Raw genomic sequence first — 23,472 nt, 5'->3', positions numbered from 1 at the left:
GGAGAAGAACGTGCACTGCAGTGCCAAGATTCAATTAGAATGTTCTTGATTTTCACAAAATACTGAAAAGCCCTTACTTTTTCCAAGAGGCTGACAGAGAAGGGTTTCATTTTCTCTAGGAAAAAGCAGATTCATTAGGAAATAAATCAAATTTGCTCCTGAATTAAAAACATTAGTAAAAATCACAGAGAAGTTAAAAGTCTCCACAAGCAAGTGCTACATAGTACTGTCTTTTCTTTCATCTAGACCAGATGAACACGGCTGCATCTCTATCACCATTCCACAAGCAAGAGTGCAGCACATAATCTCACCAATCTCTTATTACACTTCAGATTCAGGTGGGACTGAATAGGTATATGCAGTACGTTTTTTTTGATGGTACTGCCCGGTACGCAGTACCGGCACCTCCAGTCAGAGCTCAACAACTTTTCCCCTGGAGTACTGGCACCGTGTTTGTAGGGTTTTTTTTTTTAATATAAAAAAAAAAGCACTGGGTATATGCATAGTGAAGTGTGGTAGTAATGTGGGAGAGAAATAGGGGATAAATCTTATCTTAAGGCAGTTTAGAAATCATTTGGTGTTTGCTGTTGGTATGACTGAGAAGAGCAAGAAAATAGGGAAATACTCAAATTCGAAACCTACTCAATCTACAAAACTTCTAGACTATCAAAATAAATAGCAATGTATTCCACGACTGGGTACCCACAACTCAGAGAGCAGTTACTTGGCACCTCTCAAGATCTGTCCCCAAATTTCCACTAGTAGATTTTTATTATCAGCAGCATCAATGACCTAGTTTATTAGAGTAGTAATACTGAAATACCGTGGTCCCCAACACAGTGGCATTTCCATGCGCCCACCAGGTGCTCGGGGCTGGCCTGGCACCGGGCACATGGCGCGGCGCTTGCGGGGAGGGGATGCCGGCCCCAGGCGCGCGGCGCTTGCGGGGAGGGGGGGGAAGCGCCCGCCCCGGGCGTGCGGCGCTTGCGCGGGGGGGGGATGCTGGCCCCGGGCGCGCGGCGCTTGCGCGGGGGGGGGCGCTGGCCCCGGGCGCGCGGCTATCGGGGGGGCGCCCCCGGGCGCGCGGCTATCGGGGGGGCGCCCCCGGGCGCGCGGCTATCGGGGGGGCGCCCCCGGGCGCGCGGCTATCGGGGGGGCGCCCCCGGGCGCGCAGCTATCGGGGGGGCGCCCCCGGGCGCGCAAGTGTCCCCGCCCCCTGGCGCCTGGCGGGCGAACGGCCACGCCCCCTGGTGCCCGACAACCTCAAAAGGTTGGGGACCACTGCTGTAGTACTAAGGACAAACCCAAAACGGATTAGATTGTGCTAGACAAGATACAAATATTGTAGTTAATAGTTCCTGCCCTGGAGAGCTTACAAACTAACCAGACAATACAGAGGACAGGGGTAGAACACACAAGCCCAGCAAACAATCTGACTGACACAAATGTCATGTTAGTGCAAAGATTCTTTTCTCAAGAGTGGCTTTAGTTAGGAGGAGATAATATAATTGTAAGAAAATGAGACATTGAAAGAAAGGGGAGTCAGGGACACAGAGGTGACATGGACATTGAAAAACTGGCTTGTGACCTCTGAGGCTGCAATACACGTTTACATGGCAACACTCGGGAGTGTTCAGGTGAACCAAAGTAAAGGAATGAAGCCAATGCCCCACTGCCATACCCATGTGGACCCTCTCATTTAGGAGTGAAGTGGCCTCATCTGGCCACTACTCCAAAGTGTAAAACAGCACTGTATTTCACCCCTGCAGCTGCACCAACTGCTACCACAGAACCAAGCATTTAAAAGTTATTTTTTCTGGCACAATAAATCAATTTCACTAGCAAAACAAAAAGGTACAAAGCTGAACAGTAAGCCATCCTGCAATAGCAACAGTGTTCAAGTATACTGCCAAAGGCAAGAACTGTTTTCCCATTTAAACTGCATTGAGGCTCCACTATCATAGTATCTGCACCTACAGCAAAGCACGCTCTGTCAGCAGGACCTAGCTGGAACCTGGTGAGATGAGTTATGCTGGCAATTTCATGATTGGAAATCAATCATAGACACGGGCCACTACAGTAGACAACAGAAAAGACATAGCTTCTGCAATATCTAAAGTAGCTATTCTGTATGAAGCAAAGCCCTTTTCTGGGTTGTCCCAATCCTGGCCTCTTGTACTGAAAAACTTTATCGGACTCTCATGAATGCATGAGGATCTTTTCAAATGAAAAGTATAGTGAATTTTATGGCTGCAAAGAAAGTCGTGACTATCTGCACACTAATGTTTCAAAAACCAGAAAGTAAATAAAAAGAGTCTCTAGAATGTATTCGTATTTTAAATTCCATTATTTTTTGTCAGTCTCAGGATTTGTGGAGGCCTGAGTCCACAATTTGATTTCTGAATGTCTGATATTGGCAATACTGTATTTATGCAGCACAAACCATGAGTCAGCTGCAAGATGAATCCACAAGTCTCATCAACCATAAAGGGTATGTCCTGCACTGAAGCAGAGGGCAAGTCTCACAGTATAGGTAGACAGATTCACACAAGCAGGACTAAAGCTAGTGCACTAAACATAGCAAAGTGGACATTGGGACGTCAGCCAAAGATCACCTGACCCCATAGCTTTAGAGCCCGAGCTCCAGGCCAAACAGGAATGGACACACTGATCTTTTTAACATCTTTTTAACTAGCTCAAGTCTCCTTGGCTGGGAGGCTTGCTCCCTGTTGTGGTGAAGAGGTCATTTTCCTTCCCTCAAGAGCAAGAAACGCTAAAATTGGCACCAAAGAGACATTAAAAAGATAGATATAGATAAAATTGTGAAGGGTGGGTATTCACACATCCACCACAATGTAAACTGTGTGCCCTTTCTCTTCTAATTCTAGCTTCCTTCATTTTAAATGACATTGTTCTACCTGGACACTGAATGTTACAAATTGCCGTGCACCCCTCTGTATTCCACTCAACCAAATACACTCATTCTTTGGTATCTTTCTTTTAATGACACAGTTGCTTAGGCTCAGTGGCCATAACAAAACTACTTTCTGCCTCGCCTCACTACTTCTTCCTGTAACTGTGTAGTAAACCCAGTATATGGCCACCTCTCCTCTGTACTATACAAGCAAGATGATGAAGTGAACTTGCATATTTTATATTTATTTAAACATCCAAGAAGTTCAAGAATCTCTGGAACCTGCACTGCATCCATTTGGTTGGGTCTCCCACTATAAGACCCAGAGTTAATGTATATTCTTATATAATTGTACAATCATAGAACTGGAAGGGACCTCAAGAGACATCAAGTCTAGTCCCCTACATTCATGTTTGACCAAGTACCATCTAGATCAGGGCTATTCAACACGCAGCCTGTGGGCCACATGTGGCCCGCGGTCCATTTGTTTGCGGCCCATGGTGTGGTTTCGGTTTACGTGGGGCTCAACATGCGTCCCACAGGTGGGATCCTTTGAATGTGGCCTACACTGAGAACACGCTCCACAACAGCGAGGCATTTCCCAGGTGGGGTGAGCACTGAAAGACACAAGCGGACAGGCTGGCTGGAATAGAGGAGTACAAGGTGTGGGTGTTTCTAGCCCCCAGGGAGGAGGTGCCGGGAGCACAGGGAAGTGCTTTGTATTCATGGCTGTCAGCGTGAAAGAAGCTATTTGCATATATATGGAACCACACTTAAATTGCGGCCCTCGGCATGTGCTGTGAGTGTCATTGTGGGCCCTTGGGGCATCCAAAGTTGAATACCCCTGATCTAGATCATCCCTGATAAGTGTTTATCTAGCCTGCTCTTAAAATTCTCCAATGATGGAAATGTCACAACCTCCCTAAGTAATTTATTCTAATGCTTAGCCACCCTGCCAATTAGGAAGTTTTTCCTAATGTACAACCTACACTACAACTTAAGCTTCATGTCCTATTATCAGAGGATAAGGAGAATACAGGCAGTCCCCGGGTTACGTCCAAGTTGGGACTGTAGGTTTGTTCTTAAGTTGAATTTGTATGTAAGTCGGAACTGGTATATATTGTAGGGGAAACTCTAGCCAAACATTTCTCCAGAGCTCAGTTTTATTCTCCCACACCTCACTTCCCTCAGTCCTTTATTCTCAAGCTGAGGTGTCTGCTGAGAAAAGCCGCTCCGCGTCTCCCTTGTCTGCTGGGGGGGCGCTAGCTTCGCGTCTCCCTGGTCTGCTGGGGGGAAGCAGCTAGTGCGGGGTTGCCTCACCCCGTTTGTAAGTAGGGATCCGATATAAGTCGGCTCCATGTAACCCGGGGACTGCCTGTAATTTTTCTCCCTGCCCCTTGTAATAACCTTTTAGATACTTGAAAGATGTTATCATATCCCCTCTCAGTCTTCTCATTTCTGGACTATACAAACCCAATTCTTTCAACCTTCCCTCATAGGTCATGTTATCTAGACCTTTAATCATTTTTCTTGCTCTTCTCTGGACCTTTTATAATTTTCCACATCTTTTCTGAAAGGTGCAGCCCAGGACAGGACACAACACAGTTGAGGCCTAATCCATGCACAGTACATTGTTAAAACATCCTAGAATGATGTTTGGGTTTTTTTCCCCCACTCGTGTTGCACTATTGACTCATAGTTGGCTTCTGGTACACTATGCTCCTTCAATCCTTTTTCGTAGGACTCCTTCACAGGTAATCATTTCCCTTTTTTTAATGTTTGAAACTGATTGTTCCTTGCCAAGTGGAGTACTTTGTATTTGACCTTGTTGAATTTCATCCTATTTATCACAGACCATTTCTCCAGTTTGTCCAAATCATTTTGAATTATCATCCTATCCTCAAAAGCACTTGCAACGGTTCCCAGCTTCAAGATGTCTACAAATATTACAAGAGTAATATTACAAGAGTACTCTCTATGCCATAATCTAATGCATTGATGAAGGTAGCGGCCCCAGAACTGATCTCTGCGGAACCACGCTCGTTATGCCCTGCCAGCATGATTGTGACCATTCATAACTACTCTCTGGGAACCATTATCCAACCTTTATGCTCCCACTATCCTTCTACATTGTGTTTCAGTAGTTTGTTAATGAGAAGGTCACGAGAAAATTATCAAATACCTTACTTAAGTCTAGATATACTACATGTATCGCTTCCCAATTAGCCACAAGGTTTGTTAACCTGTCAAAGAAAGCTATCAGGTTAGTTTGACATTTGTTCTTTATAAATCAATGTTGACTATTACGTATCACTTTATTATCTTTTAGATGTTTGCAAATGGATTCCTTAATTGTTGGTTCCATTATCTTTCCTGGCACGGAAGTTAAGCTGACTGGTCTGTAATTACCTTTTTATACGTGGGCACTATATTTGCACTTTTCCAATCTTCTGGAATCAATCCATAACTTTTCAGACATAATGGCTAATATCTCAGAAGTCATCTCAGTATTTCTTGAGGATTCCAGGACGTTTTTCATCAGGCCCTGATAGCTTGAACATCTAACTTTACTAATTTTAACATGTTCTTTTCCTATTTTCGCTTCTGAACCTACCCCATTTTCACAGGGATTCACTATGTTAAGTGCCCAAGCACTACCAACCTTCTTGGTGAAAACTGAAACAACGAGATGATTAAGCATCTCTGCCATTTCCACATTTTCTGTTGTTGTTTTTTCCTCTTCATTTAGTAATGGGTCTACTCTGTCGCTGGTCTTCCTCTTGCTTCTAATGTGTTTGTAGAATGTTTTCTTGTTACCCTTTACGTCTCTAGCTAGTTTGAGCTCGTTTTGTGCATTGTGGAATGTAATTTTATCCCTATGTACTCATGTTATTTGTTTGCTACTAAAGTGATCTCAGGCCCTTACGGAGGGGCTCAGGAAAGAGGGTTATGGTGTGGAGAGTTCAGGAGTCAAGGAAGGGGTTGAGGGATGTGGTGGGCTCTGGGCAGAAGGCTAGGGGTGCAGGAGTCAGGTTTAGGGAGTGAGGAGCTCAGGGCAGCAAGTAGGGTGTGAGATCAGGGAGTGCTCAGGGAAGGGTACAGAAATCAGGGTAGGGTGTGGGGGAACTCAGGGGACAGGGAGTTTGGTTGCTGGCTTCTCCCCAGGGCTTGCTGGGGGCAGAGTGGGGGAAGCACAGCTTCTCCCCAGAGGAGGCTCAGGGCAGGGGCGGTATGCAGCTTGTCCCTGGGGGCAGCCCGGGATGGTGGGGTTCATGCTGTCCGGATGGCAGGTGCTGTCCAGGGCAGAACAGGGTGGTCAGGCCAAGCTGATGGCCAGCAGCTGCTCCTCAGGGCTGGGGCATCTGCTGCCCTCCCTCTCCCCCACCCCCCATTCTGGGGTATAACTTTCCCTGCTATCACACCCCTCCCTGTCTCTCTGATGGAAAACAATCACATTCCAGGCACATCCCATTGTCCTGAGACAATCAAACCCTGATGTTGTTTTAAGTTATGATGAGGGGAAGCAACATGCTCAGTCAGGGCCAAGATTAAGGTGGAGAGAAACTCTGAGAATTTGTCAGTCGCTAGTTCCAGAGCAGCATCTCACACTAAACTCCCTGTAGCACCAGAACACACACAGTACATAGCACACCAATATTTTCACTCCCCTTTTGGGGCTGTGCCCTGTGTACCCTCAGCTGCAGTATAGTAGGGTCAGTCAAGACCATGCTGCCCAACATCCTCTCTCAGCACTTTCACAGACCCTTCTGCCAAATATTCCCACCAGTCCCTACTTTTGGCTTTTTCAAAGTACTGCACTGCTAAGCTGCTGGACAGTGTAAAAGCCAAGTCCATCTACAACTCTGCTTTGTGTGCTGGCAATGAACACTATTGCCGTATTCTACATTCCTATGTTCTGCCTCTTCAGGCAAGAGGATTTCAGTAAAGGTAAATTCCCTGCCAGCACACACACACGGCTTATAGGTTGCCATAAAGGATGAATATCAAATGAACATGAGGAGTAGGGAAAATGCGAAACAGCTGGGAGATGAGCATGGGAATGGATGAAGAAATCCAAAGCTTACCTAATATGCTGTCTTGTGGACATTCTATTTAAAATCTGGCAGAATGTCAGCAATATACATAGCAGACTAAAATTTGATGGGAAGACATCCATTAACTTCAGTGGATCTAAAATTTGGTAGAAAGGCTACACTGCCTCCACTGCTAAAGACTGCCAAGTACTATAGACACCATGGCATCCTAAGCAGAGAATATAAGATGTACTGACAGTTAAAGTATAAGAACCCAGATAGAACAGAACAGGAGTCAAACTCAGGTAGCAGTCAGGTATCTATAAGGAACCTGACATTTTTTTAAATGGGTCTTCTGAAATTAGACTTTATGGAAGTACAGTAATCTATTCCCCTGGTGGAAAATGATTTCTGTATTCTGTTACAGCAAAAGGAGTGCTAAAAACATTTAGTTGGCTAAGTGCTTGCAGTTTATAGCTATTTTGGTCCCAGATATTAGAGCCACAAAGGTGGTGAGAGAATCTTTTATTGGCCCAACTTCTGTTGATGAGAGTCACGTTTTTGAGCTTACACAGTGTCATGGAAACTTAGGTGTGTTACTGTAACATGGTGAGCCTCACCACCAAGGGACGCCTCCTGCTAGTCACTCAGGGAATTAGCACCCCTTCTGGCTGGTGCCTCACCCACTGTTGTTATTCTCTACCACTTTATGTCAGGGCCATGGCACCCCTTACCTGGATACTGCCCTACCACAGTGCCCTCACGCTCTGGAGTCCTCCCCCTCTGGGAACCCTCAATCCCCCTCTGCCCACTTTGCTTCAGTGACCCACTGCCAGTCTTCATCTAGCCTTTGCCACGGGGAGAAAATGCAGTCTGAAATGGCCACACATCCTTGGCAAGGGGTTGTGGACCTGCTGCCTTTGCCTATCTTGGCTGATTCCTTGCAGCCCCAGTACCCTGAGGCCTTGCTTCAGGCCCTGCAACTTGGGAACGTGCCTAGCCAGAGCTTTCCCAGCTCTGCCTGACTTTCTCCAGCCCTGCTTTAAATCAGGAAGTCTCTACCTTCCCTAGCAACTAGGTCCCTCCCGCTTCCCAGCCAGAGCAACAGTCCTCCCCTCCAGGAGCCTGTATTTATATTGCCCTCGGCTGGGCCAAAATTGGCACCTACCAGCTACAGCTGCTGGCTCCACAACTCCAGGGTTCCAGCCTTGTCCCAGGGGTGGGTTTAACCCTTAAAGGGCCAGTATGGAGAAGATGCCCCATCACAGTTACTTTGAAATACATAATGAAACAAATCGTTTAGTATAAGCAGTTAATGCATATTTCAATGGACCTTTCAAGATGAAGCGGCCCACTCTTTAGCTAACCCCATTTCAAACTTTGTCTATACTGCCCAGTTTTGTTGACAACAATTGCCTTTTGGCAACAAAACTCAGAGCGCACACACTGCAATGCAATTTTGCTGGGAAAAATGCCTAGTATTTGAGATAAAAAACTTCCACCCTTACGCAAGATTTTTTCTTATCCCCTCCCTTTATTGTTGACAAAAACAGTGTAAGTTTTGTTGACAAAATTTGATAGTGTAGACACAGCCTAAGGCATTTTTAAAGCTTCAGGGATAGATTTCTCTGTGGTTCCATGTTGCTTGGGTAAAGATTTTCCACACCTCTGTGCAACGTAATTATACCAGCGTAATATAAGTTGGTATTTCAGACCAAGTGTGAGGCTGAGAAATTCAAAGTTTCCAAAGGGAGCTAATACAGCAACCTATACTTGTAACATTAAATAACCTCTAGGAAATGGATATTGGGTGAAATCCTGGCCCCATTACAATCAGAGGCAAAACTGTCAATGAGGTTTGTTAGTAGGATCAAGATTCCACCTAGTTTCACTACTGTACATTGAATTTTTATGCTGGACTGAAAAATACAATGTTCACTTCCTCCTCTGATCTAGCAAACACATATGTGAACATTTCAACATGTTCAAATGGGGAAGTTGCTATGCAGAAGAGTTGGCAGGATCAGACCCAACAAGTATTTAACAGCATATGAAGACAATGAAAAGAAAAGAAAAAAAACAAGTGTGAGAACTATACAAAGTATTTTAGTTGGCAGGAAGAAAAAAGATTTTATTTATGTTTGTGAAGAGCAGCTTTCAGAAGTCAAAGAAACATCAAAATTTTGTCTCTTGCTGCTCATCAAGGAAGGTAAGTTTCAGCAAATCAAGTGACACGCAAACTGTGCACTTTAAACCACTTTCTGATCTGCAAGTCACACACAAAGCCCTCTGCATTCAGCACTAACCACAGGCACCTATTTCCCTAGCAACAGTTTGCAGGCCCACTTTATTTTCACGGAAGAACATTTAACAAGTTACATAAGCAGCACTGCACCTTGCTGCTTGTAACAGCAGCTGCTTTTCACACTTGTCCAAATGTTATTATGTAGCACTGAGTGGGCCAATACTTTTGCTGCAATTAAAGAACCTAAGGCATAAAATTACAAAAAATAGAAGTGATTAATCCATATTAAACAGTAATGTTAAAAGATATACTTTATTTATCCAAGCTGATTTCTTTTTATCCTTCCATATAATATTTAGTCTATTATTTTACTAGAACAAACCTTTCCTTTGCCCATCAAGACCTGAAACATTGAAAATAAAATAGAGCAAAAGAACAAGACGACACAGCAATTATATTTTCACTTTAGAGATATTTTACTAGCTACAGAAATTAACACATTTTACATAATAATTAAAATCTAAAATCTATAGAAATCCCCAACTGGGCTGAGCCTGAAGTAGGACACTCAGGGGGGAGGGGGAGAGAGAGGACAAGGTTCAGGGTGCAGGGTCTATGTCGGAGTTAGGGTGTCCAGTATTTTTTGGGAGACCATCTGGCAACCCTACCAGCATCAGTTCCTAGGGGGAAGGGACACATGGCTCTGCCTGCTGCCCACCATCTGCAGGCTCTACCCCTACACCTCCTATTGGCTGTGGTTCCCTGTTCCTGGCCAATGGGAGCCACAGAGCTGTTGCCTCCATGCAAGGACAGCATGTAGAAACGCTCCCCCAGCCTCCCCTCCCCTAGAAATTACAAGGATGTGCCAGACACTTCCAGGGTGGCACAGGGAGTCTGCATTTGCCCCGCTGAGCTGCCAATCTCCCGATTTTGCTGCAGAAGCCCCCATGGGATTGAGCCCACTTCCAAAAGACTCCATGCCAGAGTTCCACACATGGATGGAAAAAATTAGAGAAAATAAATTGTTATGCGCACCAATATCGAGGTTACAGGAAGAGATACACCACCAGTAGAAACAAAAAATGTAAATACAATAGAATTTAAGCACAAGAGAAATAAAAATTGTGAAATAAAAATATTCCAGGAGGAATAACAGCTAATTTGAGTTAGGGCTTTACTTCGAATTCCCGTTTCACTGCCGTGTGTAGACGAAGGCAGTTACTCCGGGCTAGTCAATTTCCAAAATGGCGACCGCCCAAGGAACAAGCTAATGAAGCGTGCAATATTTAAATCCCATGCTTCACTTGCAATTTCAGTCACCCTCATTAGCCACCCTAGTTTGAACTAGGAGTCTAGTGTAGAAATACCCTTTGAAAGAAGCAAAAGAAGAAATAACAGCACAGGTATGTGCTGAGTTAGGGTGAATGTGAAAGACAGAGAGAGAGATTCACATTGCCCTTTTAGGATGCCAAGCACGTTCAGATATAAAAACAGCTGCCAGTGAACTCACTCCGTCCTGAACCCTGTTTTGTCCCCTCTCTCTGTGCAGATGGTGTACAAAGATGGGGAAAGTGAGACACCTTGACATCAGTGGCTCCCTCTTCTGCCTCCCTCATCCTGCACAGAAAGCAGGAGGCTCCTGGGAGGCCAGTCCAAGACAAAAGGGCAGGAGAATCATGGCAGCAACTGAAGTGCCAATACCTGACACCCTCCCGGGCAACCCAGTCAGAATTACTTCTAATATCTATCAGTTGATCCCAATCAACTGGTTGGTGATCACAGCCTTACGTCTATACCAGACCAATGCGAACATCTGATTCGTAATACACTTTTTCAAACATATTTGATGCTTACCAGACCTAATCAAGACATCAGGTCACTGACTGAACTTTCATTGGCATGATATTAAATAAATTTTGAAAACAAAAATTCCATTACTTATGTCAATGGTGTTGTTAGCAATACATTGGAGAGGAAGAAAAATGAACAGAAAATGGCAAGAAAGGAAAGAGTAAAATCAAACAAAACCAGTTATCAGATATATTTGCCCTCCTGACCCACAAGTTTGTTTTTTACTCAAAATATTAATGATATCTTGATGATACTTGCTGTATCTTAATTACATAACTGTTTCAAAATACAAACCAAAGTTATGGGGGATGTTAAATAGGAATTTTTCACAGAAGTTAGCTGAAAGCACAACTATAGAAAGGTAGCAGCCTCTCCGTAATACTGAAGAGAGTGTTCAGCATGGGAGTCTTGTTATCGTATTGTGTCAGTGCTATGTAAACAACCCATACATTCTTTCTTCATTACTCCATCCAAACACTGAATAGGCTAGTTTAAAAAAAACAAACTTGTAGAACTTAGATAAGTCCTGGAGTAGGTTTGAGAGCATTCTTTGAACTAACTGGAAGATTCCACAGCTAGTAACCATGAAGTGTTTGGTTAATCCTATTTCATAGAATGATAGGGTTGGAAGAGACTTCAAGAGATCATCAAGTCCAAACCCCTCCTAAAAGCAGGACCAATCCCAACTAAATCACCCTAGCCAGGGCTTTGTCAAGCTGGGACTTAAAAACCTCTAAGGATGAAGGTTCCACCACCTCCTTAGGTAATTAATTCCAGAGCTTCACCGCCCTCTAAATGAAATAGTTTTTCCTAATATCCAAACTAAACCTCCCCCATTGCCATTACTATCCCTGGGCTGGAACCCAGTTGTGATGGATAGGAGGAGTGCTGGCCAGCACTCAATGACTAAAGCAGCATTTCCCAAACTATGGGCTATGGCCCGATACCAGGCCGCAGGAAAAAAAATACCAGGCCTCAGCGTGGTTGCCAGGGTGTTCCGGGCTCCCGGAGTGCCCGTGTGGTGCAAGGTCCCCCAAGCCTTCGGCCGGCCTGGGCACAGTCTGCAGCTGGATGTTCCAGCTCCTGGCAGAAGCGTAGCTAGGGGAGGTCGGAAGGGGGTCGGGGAGGAGGAGGAATGGGGAGCCGGCCACCGGAAGCAGAACTGAATGGGGGAATCGGGGCAGGCCAGGGAAATTGGGGGAGGGGGGACAGCTGGGGGAAACAGAGTTGGACGGGGGAGATTGGGAGGAGGAGTAGGGGAGAAGCAGCCACCAGAAACAGGGCTTGCCTGGGGCATTGGAGCCGGATGGGAGAGATTGGTGGACGGGCAGAAGCAGGGCTGCCGGGGAGGGAGGGGGGCGCGAGGTCGGGGGCAGGAAGCTGGCCAGGGAAGATGGGGGGTGGGAAGAAGTGGCCGCCGGAAGCAGGGCTGGATGTGGGCCAGTGGGGCTGGCCAAGGGAGATTGGGAAGAGAAGCAGGGGAGAACTGGCTGTCCGGGAGGAGGTTGGGGGAAGTGGGGCTTGCCAGAGTCGCAGCAGCGGGAGCGGGGGGGGGGGGGGGGGGAGGAGGGAGAGAGCGGGAGTGACCTAGCCATATGCAGATCTCGGGACACTGCTCCCCTTCCCTCCCTCCCCCGTAAAGCACGAGCGAGTCCGGCCCGGGGATTCTATTGTGCCCCCCCACACACACACACACATCCTTGAGTAATTGTGAACTGTCTGGCTGGTAGACACACTCATGCAGCCTGAGCACATTTACCAGCCAGGCAGTTCGAAACTACAAACTGATACATCTACTAATAATACAACTTACCTAATGAGAAAATACCAGACATGCTATATGTCTGGTATTTTCTCAGTTTGTTTTTTATGAGTTTATATTTTGGGGCTGCAAAAAACAGTACTGAAAAAATAAAAAGGTTCCAACTAAAGTAAAAAGTTTGGGAAACCCTGGTCTAACCAACTTTCTGTCTGTCTTACTCTCCATTTATCCAATCCATATTCCTTAACTTGCTGGCAAAGATATTGTGGGTGACCATATCAAAAGCTTTGCTAAAGCTGGCACTGGGGGCTTTGGGAGGACCAGAAACAACTTGTTTGAATATTCAACATTTGATTAATGAATATGCAAATGAACGTTACCAGTCCTCCAAAAGTTCGTGAATGGATTTACTAGTCCCTGTGTCAAAAAGTTTGGGAACCCCTGGACTAAAGAATTAAATGCAGGTAACTAAAGGTGTTGGCAGGGAGCCAGAAGAACCAATGGGACACAATGCTGAAATTTAAATTGTAAATATATAACTGCTGCCTGCTCTCTTTGTGTGAGTTCTAAGTTAGGTGCCGGAGGAAGCAAGATGAAGTAATCAAATTTAATTACCATGACTACAAGAAATATTGAGTATGGGAATGGACTGGGCCTTGAAGTACAGATTGGTACATATCGTGAATAGATAGAGAAATGTATGGTAAGTCACAATTAGGGCATTTTTTTTTATTTTGCTGTTTGGTTAAACTTCTCTGTGTGAAATCCATGTGCCCCCCCGCCCCATTCACTATACCTAAGCTGTGCCAGAGATACCATTCTTCTCTGTTTTTTAATCTGTTTTTTTCTCGGTTGCTTTGTAACAACTAACAAGCAAGTATGCTTTATCAGGCGTAACTTTTTGTTTTGTTAATAAAATCACCTTTTTTAAGGGAATGATTTGATTTTGTGTCCTGGATGATTCTTTGTCCTAGATGTGCCTGCCTAGGCTAAGAGGTCAGCTACTAGGGATTGCAGTTTGTTTTCTGTTTTCTTTTTCAAGCTCCCTTGTGGTAAGAGAGCTTGGGATACTCCTCTGGAAGAAGGTCAAGTGCTTCTTCTTGCATTTTAAAAGAAGGAGTTGGACATTTGATGGTGGCAGCCTATCTCCCAGTAAGAGTAAAACTGTGATTCTGGGGAGTTTTTGTAAGCAAAGCCTAAAGAACCAAGGTATTTTTAAAGTCTCTTGCAGGCGCCCAAATTCTGCACTCAGAGTGCCAGAGTGGGGAACAGCCCTGACACCAGTGTAGATGGTGGGCCTGTGTTTCTCCCAAACCTCCCTATACCATTACAGAGAGTACCCCTGAGAGGGGAGGCTGGATCTAAGGAGGGGTTTCACCCCAGATCTGTTGACTGGCCTATAATGAAGATGGCTCAGGAGACTGTGACCTCTTGTCTCCAGTAAAGGGAGAAAGGCCACACTGAGGGTCACAGCAGGCCTCTGGGGAAAGTGTTAACTCACAAGAAGCGCAGGATCCACACAGCAAAGCCGGAGCTCTGTCGCAGCATGTATATAGGTGTAGGAAATTGTAATTCTAACACAGGACAACTGCAGCATCACCTCACAACAGTGTGGTCAGGCAAACCAGCTTGGAAGGCACTGCCCAGACCAGTTCTTTACATGAAACCAGCTCCAAGAACTGAACATTGTCTAGACAGGGACAGACAGCAGTGGACCACTAATGGTAAAGGAAAAACATTGAAAGGACTTGAAACTGAAAAGAAAAACCCAGTGAATGAAGCTCCCATCTCCTGTGTAACTAGAACTACCACAGTGTGAGAAAGAAAGGTAAAAACATTTACAAACTCAGCTACAAAAGAAGGGATTTGACATGAAAAGGCTATCCAGAAACTGAGGCCAGCACCTAAGCAGAGTGCTTTCCATGAAGCATTGGATCCTCTCCTGGACAGAGTACCCTGGGAAACTATACAGAGGCAATAAGTAACTTGTATTAGGAAAGGGAATTTAGCGAATATGAATGCGTGAAGCCAGATTGTGCCTTCAGGTTTATTTGCTGTGTAACTTCCCTGTTTGCTTCCCTTAGTATTTCATCTTTGAATCTGTTATTATTCAATTAAATACACTTTTTTGTTTATTTTTACCTCAAGCAGGTCCCCATTGTGCAAACTGTGTGCGCCAAAGTGAACTGTTCATTGTGGGCAGGCTTCATACCTTCAGGGGTGACAAACCAGAGGGGAAAAGTCTGGGTGTCTGGACTTAACTCACAGAGCTGGATTTGCCGACAACTTGGGAACAGGCAGGATTGTTGATGTCATCCTTCAAGAAGTAGTAATTAGACAGAAGCCAGGGTGGTATTATATGCTTGTACGCTAGCTCCTGGTGACACCAGACTGTGTCATATTCCAGTGGTAAATCAATGAAAGTAGTACCAGTCTTGAGTTTTTGTTGGGATTTGGGCTGATTGCAGCAATTTGTGTGTGGATGGAAAATAGTTTGCTCCTTGGGTGGCACAATTCAGTTCAGAACCACACACACTATGACCTTGTAGATGCTACTCAACAGGGAGACTGAACTATCATAGAGAAGTCATCTGCAAGTTTTCCAGACTTTAGGAGCACAAGCCACCTTCCCAGTAACCTGCCACACAGGCTTTGGACCACATCAAACTCCATCTGAACCATCACAGAAGATGCTTTTACTTGATGTGCAAGTGGAAAAAACAAAGAATAACCTTCATGTGACTGCGGTGAGAACATACAAGCCATTGAACACATCATCATGCGGTGCCCAATATATGGATTCAGAGGTGAAATGGATGATACCAACAATGTCACAGAGGAGGGCTTGAGATGGCTTACGGATTGCATCTATAGAACGTTGCTCTATAAATGCCATACATGCCTGAGAAAGAACAAGAGAAGTCAATGGACCATCACATTCTACAATTTAAGCTATTTTAAAAAGGACCAAATCATAGCATTATGGAGCAAGCCAACTCCCATTTGTTTTAACTCACCAAACCTTCAATATCTTCTTTTCTTCCTTTCTGTTTTTTGCTCCATTTGAAGTCCTTGAACTATTTAGTTTCTTGCCTTTACATTCAACCTCACATATCTGTCTACATATCTATAAATTGGGCAAGTGAAACAGCAGCAGAATTTTGTGAAAACCTTTCCTGACATTTTAAGTGATTGCTTCTTGTATTAGCTAGTTCTAGCGTGCACAAGGAGAAGCTATTTTCTAGTTAGTCCTAAACAACATACAGGAGATAACTGAAGAAGTAATAGAGTCCACAATATAAATAATCAGGTTCAACTTCTTAGGGGGAGACAAGTACCTAAAAGTAAGAGTAATGACTTAAAAAAGGAAGATTTCTAAAAAATGAGGATAGTATAAAAGGCCCTAAAATCAAAAGAAAAGCAAGTAAAATCCTTAATGATAGCATAGAAGCTACTTAAAAATAAACAAAACAAAAAACAGTCAAGTTTCAGAAGGCCTCCGGACCACCGAACAAAAGAAACCAGAAAGACAACGAACGAACTAATACATCTAATTGGCAAGGTTCAAGAGGATATTCAAACCAAACAGGGATCTCATGAGGAAGGGATGGGGCCAAGGCAGCCAGTCCAAGCACTGCTACCCCCAGCTCTTAGAAGTGCACAGTGTGTGCGGAGTGGTGCTCTGGAGGCAATTTAAAGGGGCAGGGGCGGCGGCCGGGAGCCCCGGCCCCTTTGACTCACCAGGCCCCAGGACAATTATCCCCACCAGAACTCTTCCCTGTCAGCAGGTTTGTTCTTCAGACACTTTGGAGAGGTATAGAAGTTCAAATAATTATCTTTTATGCCCAGATCATTTAGATTGTTCTTAACACTACAGTAAACATTTTTGACATCTCAATTAATTCCATTGGCGTACATTTTGATTTCTTTTACTTTGAATCATTCAAATTATCATTTCAGGAAAATTCATGAAACACAATTCTGGCCTTTAAAATGCCATGTGAAACAACAATTTGAACATTCTGCACAAAGGCTGTTGACTGATACTCTGTTATCCCTACTGTGCATCCAGCTCTCCTGTTGACATCAAGAGTGGGGGAATTTACCTACAGAACAAGCAGCATGTCAGAGCCGTCAGTTGAGTTTTATTACACAGTGCTTTGGAAAACAAAGTTTGGTTTTGCAACAGCAAAGCAAATCAGTACAATTTAATAGAATGTGTGGGTAGCTTGGAGCAAGGAATACAATTTGGACTTTCCTTCAACCTTATGACAAAGTAGCCACAACTCCTCTAGATACAATTCTGGCCCCCACATGAATCATCATCAATAATTCATCCCTTTACAAAGGGCAATCATATTGTTCAAATATACACTAAAGCAGCCTTCTTGTGGAGAGAGAGAGTTTCCATTTTTATAGACACTCAATTAAGGAAATATTCAAAGTATGGTGAATGGATATTGATTCAATGATAAAGTGAGAAATGAAGCTTGTGATTTGAATGTATTAATTTAACAGAAATTTGAAGAGAAACCCTTGTTACTTCCCCCTCAGTTTATTTGTTCCAAGAGAATCCGCCTACCGTATCCTCAGGCCTGGTTTGCCCTGTGAGACAGATACTGTTCCAAAAGCTGCTAAACAAGAACCAGCAACAAGGACCAGCCTCCCACACTCCTGAGAAAACTCCAGTATTATGAATTTGCCAAGCATGCAACCAGGGTAGTTCTGCAATTCCCTATTTTAACTCAGCACAAAAATAATTAATGGCCTCTACAGTATACTGACACAAGGACATGTGCAAAAATGATGAGTTAAAATGAAGCTGAGCTCAATGGCTCAGAGAAAGGTGATAGCCGGGCCAAACAAAGAAAAAGTAACTTAAATGGTGATGGAAAAGGGAGGGGGAAAGAAACAGCAGACACAAATGAAAAATCCCAGCATACAGCCTTGAAAACAAGCTACAGAGTCTGATGAATATATGCAACACAGAAAGGGGGAGTGAACAGCGGGAGCTCTTGAATGGAGAATAGTTTGTCCTCAGTTTGTGATAGCTGGGGAAGTGAATGAGGATAATCCAATCTGGGAGGCAGAATCAGAATGATGTCATCATTCTACACTGAGCAGCCTCTCTTCCCTCTGAATTGGTACTGAATCAGCCCCAAGATACAGTGCTATTGTAGGATGGGACTTCCACACAGAACATAAAGCTGGGATTTAACCTGACCACTTGTGACCACTCTGGTCATCTGAGGAAGTGGGCTGTGCCCACGAAAGCTCATGTTAGTCTATAAAGTGCTACCAGACCATTTCTTGTTTTTTAACTTTAAAAAAACATGTTACTTTTCACAAAGAATAAGAACATGAGGCCAGTGTGTTGGACAAATTCTACCTCCCGCAAATTATTATATTTTGATTTCTATGACACCTTCTGTCTCCATCCAGATATCCCAAAGATCAGCGAATAAAGACTTATAAGACTCCTTTGGTACAAGGAGAATTAGTGTCCCCAGTTTTTAGACGAGGAAACATGGGTACAAAGAGGCTAATTTGCCTTAAGTCACAGCAGGAACAGAACTTAAATCTCCTGACTGCTAGGTTTATGTTTTCATCTCTACATAATGCTTGCTCTCTTCTGCCTAACTAAAATAACACTTTCAATTCAAGTAGAGAGTGCGCCTCACTTCCAGCCCTGAACTGCAGTATGATGGTATGTGTTGTTAAACTGCCCATGAGTTGCATTCCAGAGAGCTGATGACAGACTTCACCAGTTACTGGGCAATGGGGAGAGGGGTGGGACTCAGCTCTGGGCACCCTGGAAGGGGCGGGGCCCCAGGTTGAAGGGATGAGGTGAAAGGCAGCCAGCACTGCGCCTCCTCCACCCAGCCCTCAGCACTACACGGATGGCACCGCGCAGGGCTCTGGAAGTGATTGAAATAGCCCAGGGTTTGAGCCACCACTGCTGCAACAGCCCAGAGCCTTGGGCTCTTTTAAAAATCGCTGGGCCCCAGGGCAACTGCCACTATTCCCTCCTCCCTCCCTTCCTCCCCTCATGAACAGCCCTAATTCAGAAGTATATGAATTTCAGGGGGGGGGAGAGGAGAGAGCAGAGATCCCTGATAAAGAATCTCAAAGATATTTTGCAAGATTGAGTTAAACAGTACTGTTCCAAAGGGTCTATGGGGTCCTCAGGACAAAGCTTTTCGCAGCCTCAGAGTGTGGCCACCAACACTTGCTGATGGCCGCTCTGACACATTTTTTCCTAAAATACTTTCATTTACTTTAGGAAGAACAAATACATGTGCACATAGACACGTCCAAATCATTGTAATTTATTTATTGCTAGCTAGGAAGTCTGTTCTGAAAAGTGATATTATCAAAACGTACAAATATTACTTTTCACAGCAGACTCACTCACCTCTGGCAAGCCTGGAGACAAATAGAGCATTGGATGCAGGGGTGAGAGAGACAGAGGGGCCAGAAGGAAGCAGCAGGGGTCTGGAGTCCAAAGCCCAAAGCCTCACAACTGGGGGTTGAGGCCCAGGGACAGATCCTGAAGCTGCGCAGTAAGAGCCTGGGGCCTGCCATTGCGCAGGCAGAGCCCAGGACTACTGCCCAAACCCCTGCTATCCTCAGGCTGGAGCCCAAAGCCTAAGCCCAATATCCCTGGGAACACAGGGAAGTCACCGACTGCCTACTCCTTCCACATTGCATCTCCTACAACCAACACCAAGGTGGTACATCCAAAAGGAGCAGGAAAAGGCAGGGCTGCTACTTTGCCCCCCTTCCCATCACAGCCCTGGAAGCTGAGCCACAAGAAAAGCCCCTGGTGGCCACATTTGTGAAATGCTGGTCTATATTATGCTCTCATATACGTTAATGGAAGTTTTGCCCACAAAGTAGAAATCATCAATGGTTTAAACATCATTTCAAAACATATAGCATTTATATAGCATCCCTAAGTGAGCATCAAGTTACAAGAATTTTACATTTACTTCACAGTGTAGTAAGAGATGTCATTTATAGTTCCATCAGATTGAAATGTAATTTGTTTTGAACTCTCTCTCCTCCCCCCCCCCCCGCACCCTCCCCTATGAATGCAAAAGTTTTCAGAGGGAAATGTAATATTCAAGTTGATAGCATCCCTTGAATGTTCTACTTAAATTAGATTAATCACAACCTCTGACAAACTGTATAAGAAAATTCAGTAATAGCTAAATGAAAATTGATGACTCAAAGGCAAACATTTACAATTCAAGAAGAAACTATGGTATTCAGTATGACAAATCCCATACTCATAGGTGTTTCAGACCATCCTGCTTCTGCCAGAAGCCCATGCCCAGTGCTCTAGAGGAAGGACAAAAGTAATCCGTATGCAATCCTCAATTACCTAACTCTTCTGCCTAACTGAACATCAAACAGGTTAAAACTACATACCTAATTACTCATACTAAAGAATGCTGTAAACTCATAAATCAAGGTCTCAGCATTTTATTTCTTGAACATTATTTTAAAACCATCCTACAACAGCAGAGCATAAAGCAGATCAGAAAATAGGTGGATCCCATGAACGACTAAGGAAGTTTTCATTTCCATAGTTTGTTATTTTGTCATTAATTTCTGACTGGCTCTTCAAGTGACTGAAAGTGCTTACCATTTGTTACAGACACACAAATGCATACACACATGCTACTCTTACTTCATGAAGGTTTGTTTAGGAGTACACATTAAAGAATATAAGACTGGCCCTACTAGGTCAAACCAAAGGTCCAACTGGCCCAGAATTCTGTCTTCTGACAGCGGCCAATACCATGTGCCCAGAGGAAATGAAAAGAACAGGTAATCATCAAGTGATCCAAGCCTTGTGTGTCATCCATTCCTAGCTTCTGACAAACAGAGGCTAAGGACAACATTCCTGCGCACCAGGGGTAATAGCCATTGATGGACCTATCCTCCATTAATGTATCTAGCTCTTTTTTTAACCTTGTTACAGTCTTGGATTTCACATGATCCTCCGGCAAGGAATTCCAGAGGCTGACTATGTATTGTGTGAAGAATTACTGCCCTTTTGTTTGTTTTAAACCTGCTATCTATTGATTTCATTCGGTGACCCCTAATTCTTGTGTGCAGGCATAGGAAATATTTTATGGAAATTAAATCCAACTGGACTTTCAAAACTTGTTTTACTATATATAAAAATTACAAAACACTCAATGCTTTTAAAGCTATGTGTTAATTTTAAAGCAAACCACAAGAATATCTGAATGTGCTCAATAACAAGCAAAGTTTGATATTTTCTTTCACACAGATAGAGACGGAAGTCAAAAAGGAGATTCACGAGATCTGAAAAATTACACTAATAAAAGCAATGATATTATAGAAACCAGTAAAACTCCTTGTATCACTTAAGTACAGGATATTAAGTGCAAAGAACACTATCTGAAGTAAAAGCTTTATTTTTATACATCTAGAAATGGTATCAAATATATAAACTAAAATCAAACTCGATTCTCCACTCCAAAAACAGATTTATGTAACCCCTACTTACTAGACAGCATGATAGCAAAAGCTGTGTTGCAACCTCCCATCTCCGAGCAGAAAAGATTATGATGTATTTCCACACGGATATCTGCATGTATTTTGGACAACTAGATACTGATGACACACTATAGTTTTCATGGTTAAAAAATAACCTTGTATAATGATGGATACAAATCAACATCTGTAGTGATCCAGACTGAATACAGAATTACTAAAGATTGACAGATATAAACCTTACAGTAGCAAATGTTATAGTTAAGGGAACAAATCAACTTTCATATTAATTTTTGTTTCCTCACAAAAAATGTTTAATTAAGAAAAAAGACCTCTCCTTTTGTGTTGGTATTTCCATGCAGGATCTCAGCCCAAAGGGAAATATATTTGAAAATATGACAAGTTTGTTCTCTGAATGAGGTGAGCAGAAAATAATAATACAAATAATACTTTAGTTAATAAGAAATAATGTAATATATACACAGACATTTTAAAGGCATTTTTGTTCACAGCTATAAACACCTCTAGATAACTTTACTACTCCAGCCTCTGCATGTGGTTTGTGACTATGAGGAACAGACATTTAGGCTCTGATCCTGCACGCAACTGCTATTGCTGAACTCCTCCAGTGTCCCACTAACTTCAACAGAGCTCCTCATAGGGGCAACATCCAACCTCACACTATCCAATGCAAGTTCCAAGCCTTAGGTTCTGATTAAAGATGTTAAGAGGCAGGTAATTGGGTAACCATGTGGTCGATACAATTTGTATCGACTACATGATCAGTCAATAAGGGAAGGCAAGGTGCTCAGGAGGAGCTACCCCTGCTGTGACTCTGCAGTTTAAATGTAGTAAGAGCCAGGTGCATAGGCAGCCTAGCTCCTACTACATTTAAACTGCAGAGCAGGGGCAGATGACCGTTTTGCGGGGCCCCGGGCAGCATAATTCCACAGGGCCCCCCCTTTGCCACGGCGCATGCACAGTGACGCCATGCGCATGCACGGGGCTTTCTGAAGCGCGGGGCCTGGGGCGGCCGCCCCGTTCACCCTGCCCTATATCCGCCCCTGCTGCAGAGCCACAGCAGAAGTAGCTCCTGGACCTGGCACTAGCCAGCACTGAGCCTGGCTTGCTCAGTCCCTGCTCACACTGGGTCCAGCAGCCTCTGTTCGCGGGGGGTTCCAGCTCCCTGGGGGGAACCTCCATGGACAGGCGCTGCTGCGGAGCAGCCTCTGTTCACGCCACCCTAGTTCTGATCCTCCTAGCTTTATGCAGATTGACTAGCACCTTGCTCCAGAACTACTCCCACTGGAAACCATGAAAGTAATTCCCATTTTACCTTTTCATTATCACTCTGTGGGCTTGTGAATTTTGGAGTAGGCCTGATCTTCCATAGTACAATCTGAGAGGAACTGCTGCACTTATCTTTGATACAAGACACTGACACTAGAGAGGATTCGATAGAAACTACATTAAAGAAAACAGAGTGCATGGAAATCTTTTCCAGCTTTATAACCTAACTGTTTCAGGTTTGTAAATCCAAAAAAGCAGCACTACTCTGGGAGGAACTACTGCAAAATGCAAGACATAACATTCGCTGATACAAACGGATGGTTTTTTTCTGCACCACAACCCATGAAAAGCCACAGCCTCAGTTCCTGTTCAGAGCTCAGATAAACTCATGAACAACTCCCACTTGTGAGCTGTTATGTTACAAGTACAAAAGAGGAACTGTATTAAAACAAATACATATCAGAAGCTACAGAAAATAGAGAATATGGCCCCCACCAGATATTACTATTTCACGCACCATTTTTGTTGTATATATTTGCATAGATATTTTCATATGCTAAAAGATGTACCGGTATTGTGTCACACCCAAATGTATTGCAAATCAGTTGTCTTCTCTATGAAGAAAGGACACAAATATATTAACATTGTTCACAAAGTCAGTGCTGGAAACTCTAATGACTTTATAGTAAGTATTGCAATATGTGGTAATTGTCTTACAGCACACCAACTACCAGCTCCTGTATGGTTATGGGAAAATTACATTTTTACTTTAAAAAAGGTAACCTGCTAGTTCTCGTAGTGATACAGAAAACCTTGAACCAGGGTCAAGTATTCTTTAAAGGCT

At 43.9% G+C, this 23,472-nt stretch overlaps 1 protein-coding gene across 3 annotated transcripts in view; it reads right to left on the bottom strand.

Annotated features, from left to right (window-relative positions):
* The window catches only part of ADCY7 (adenylate cyclase 7), a 123,539-nt gene that overhangs the window by 84,267 nt on the left and 15,800 nt on the right, over positions 1 to 23,472 (bottom strand). The gene's annotated exons all lie outside the window — the stretch shown is intronic.

The sequence above is a fragment of the Pelodiscus sinensis genome, chromosome 12 (genome assembly GCF_049634645.1).
Source record: "Pelodiscus sinensis isolate JC-2024 chromosome 12, ASM4963464v1, whole genome shotgun sequence".
Classification (NCBI taxonomy): Eukaryota; Metazoa; Chordata; order Testudines; family Trionychidae; genus Pelodiscus; species Pelodiscus sinensis.
This window is presented reverse-complemented; position numbering and strand designations above follow the sequence as displayed.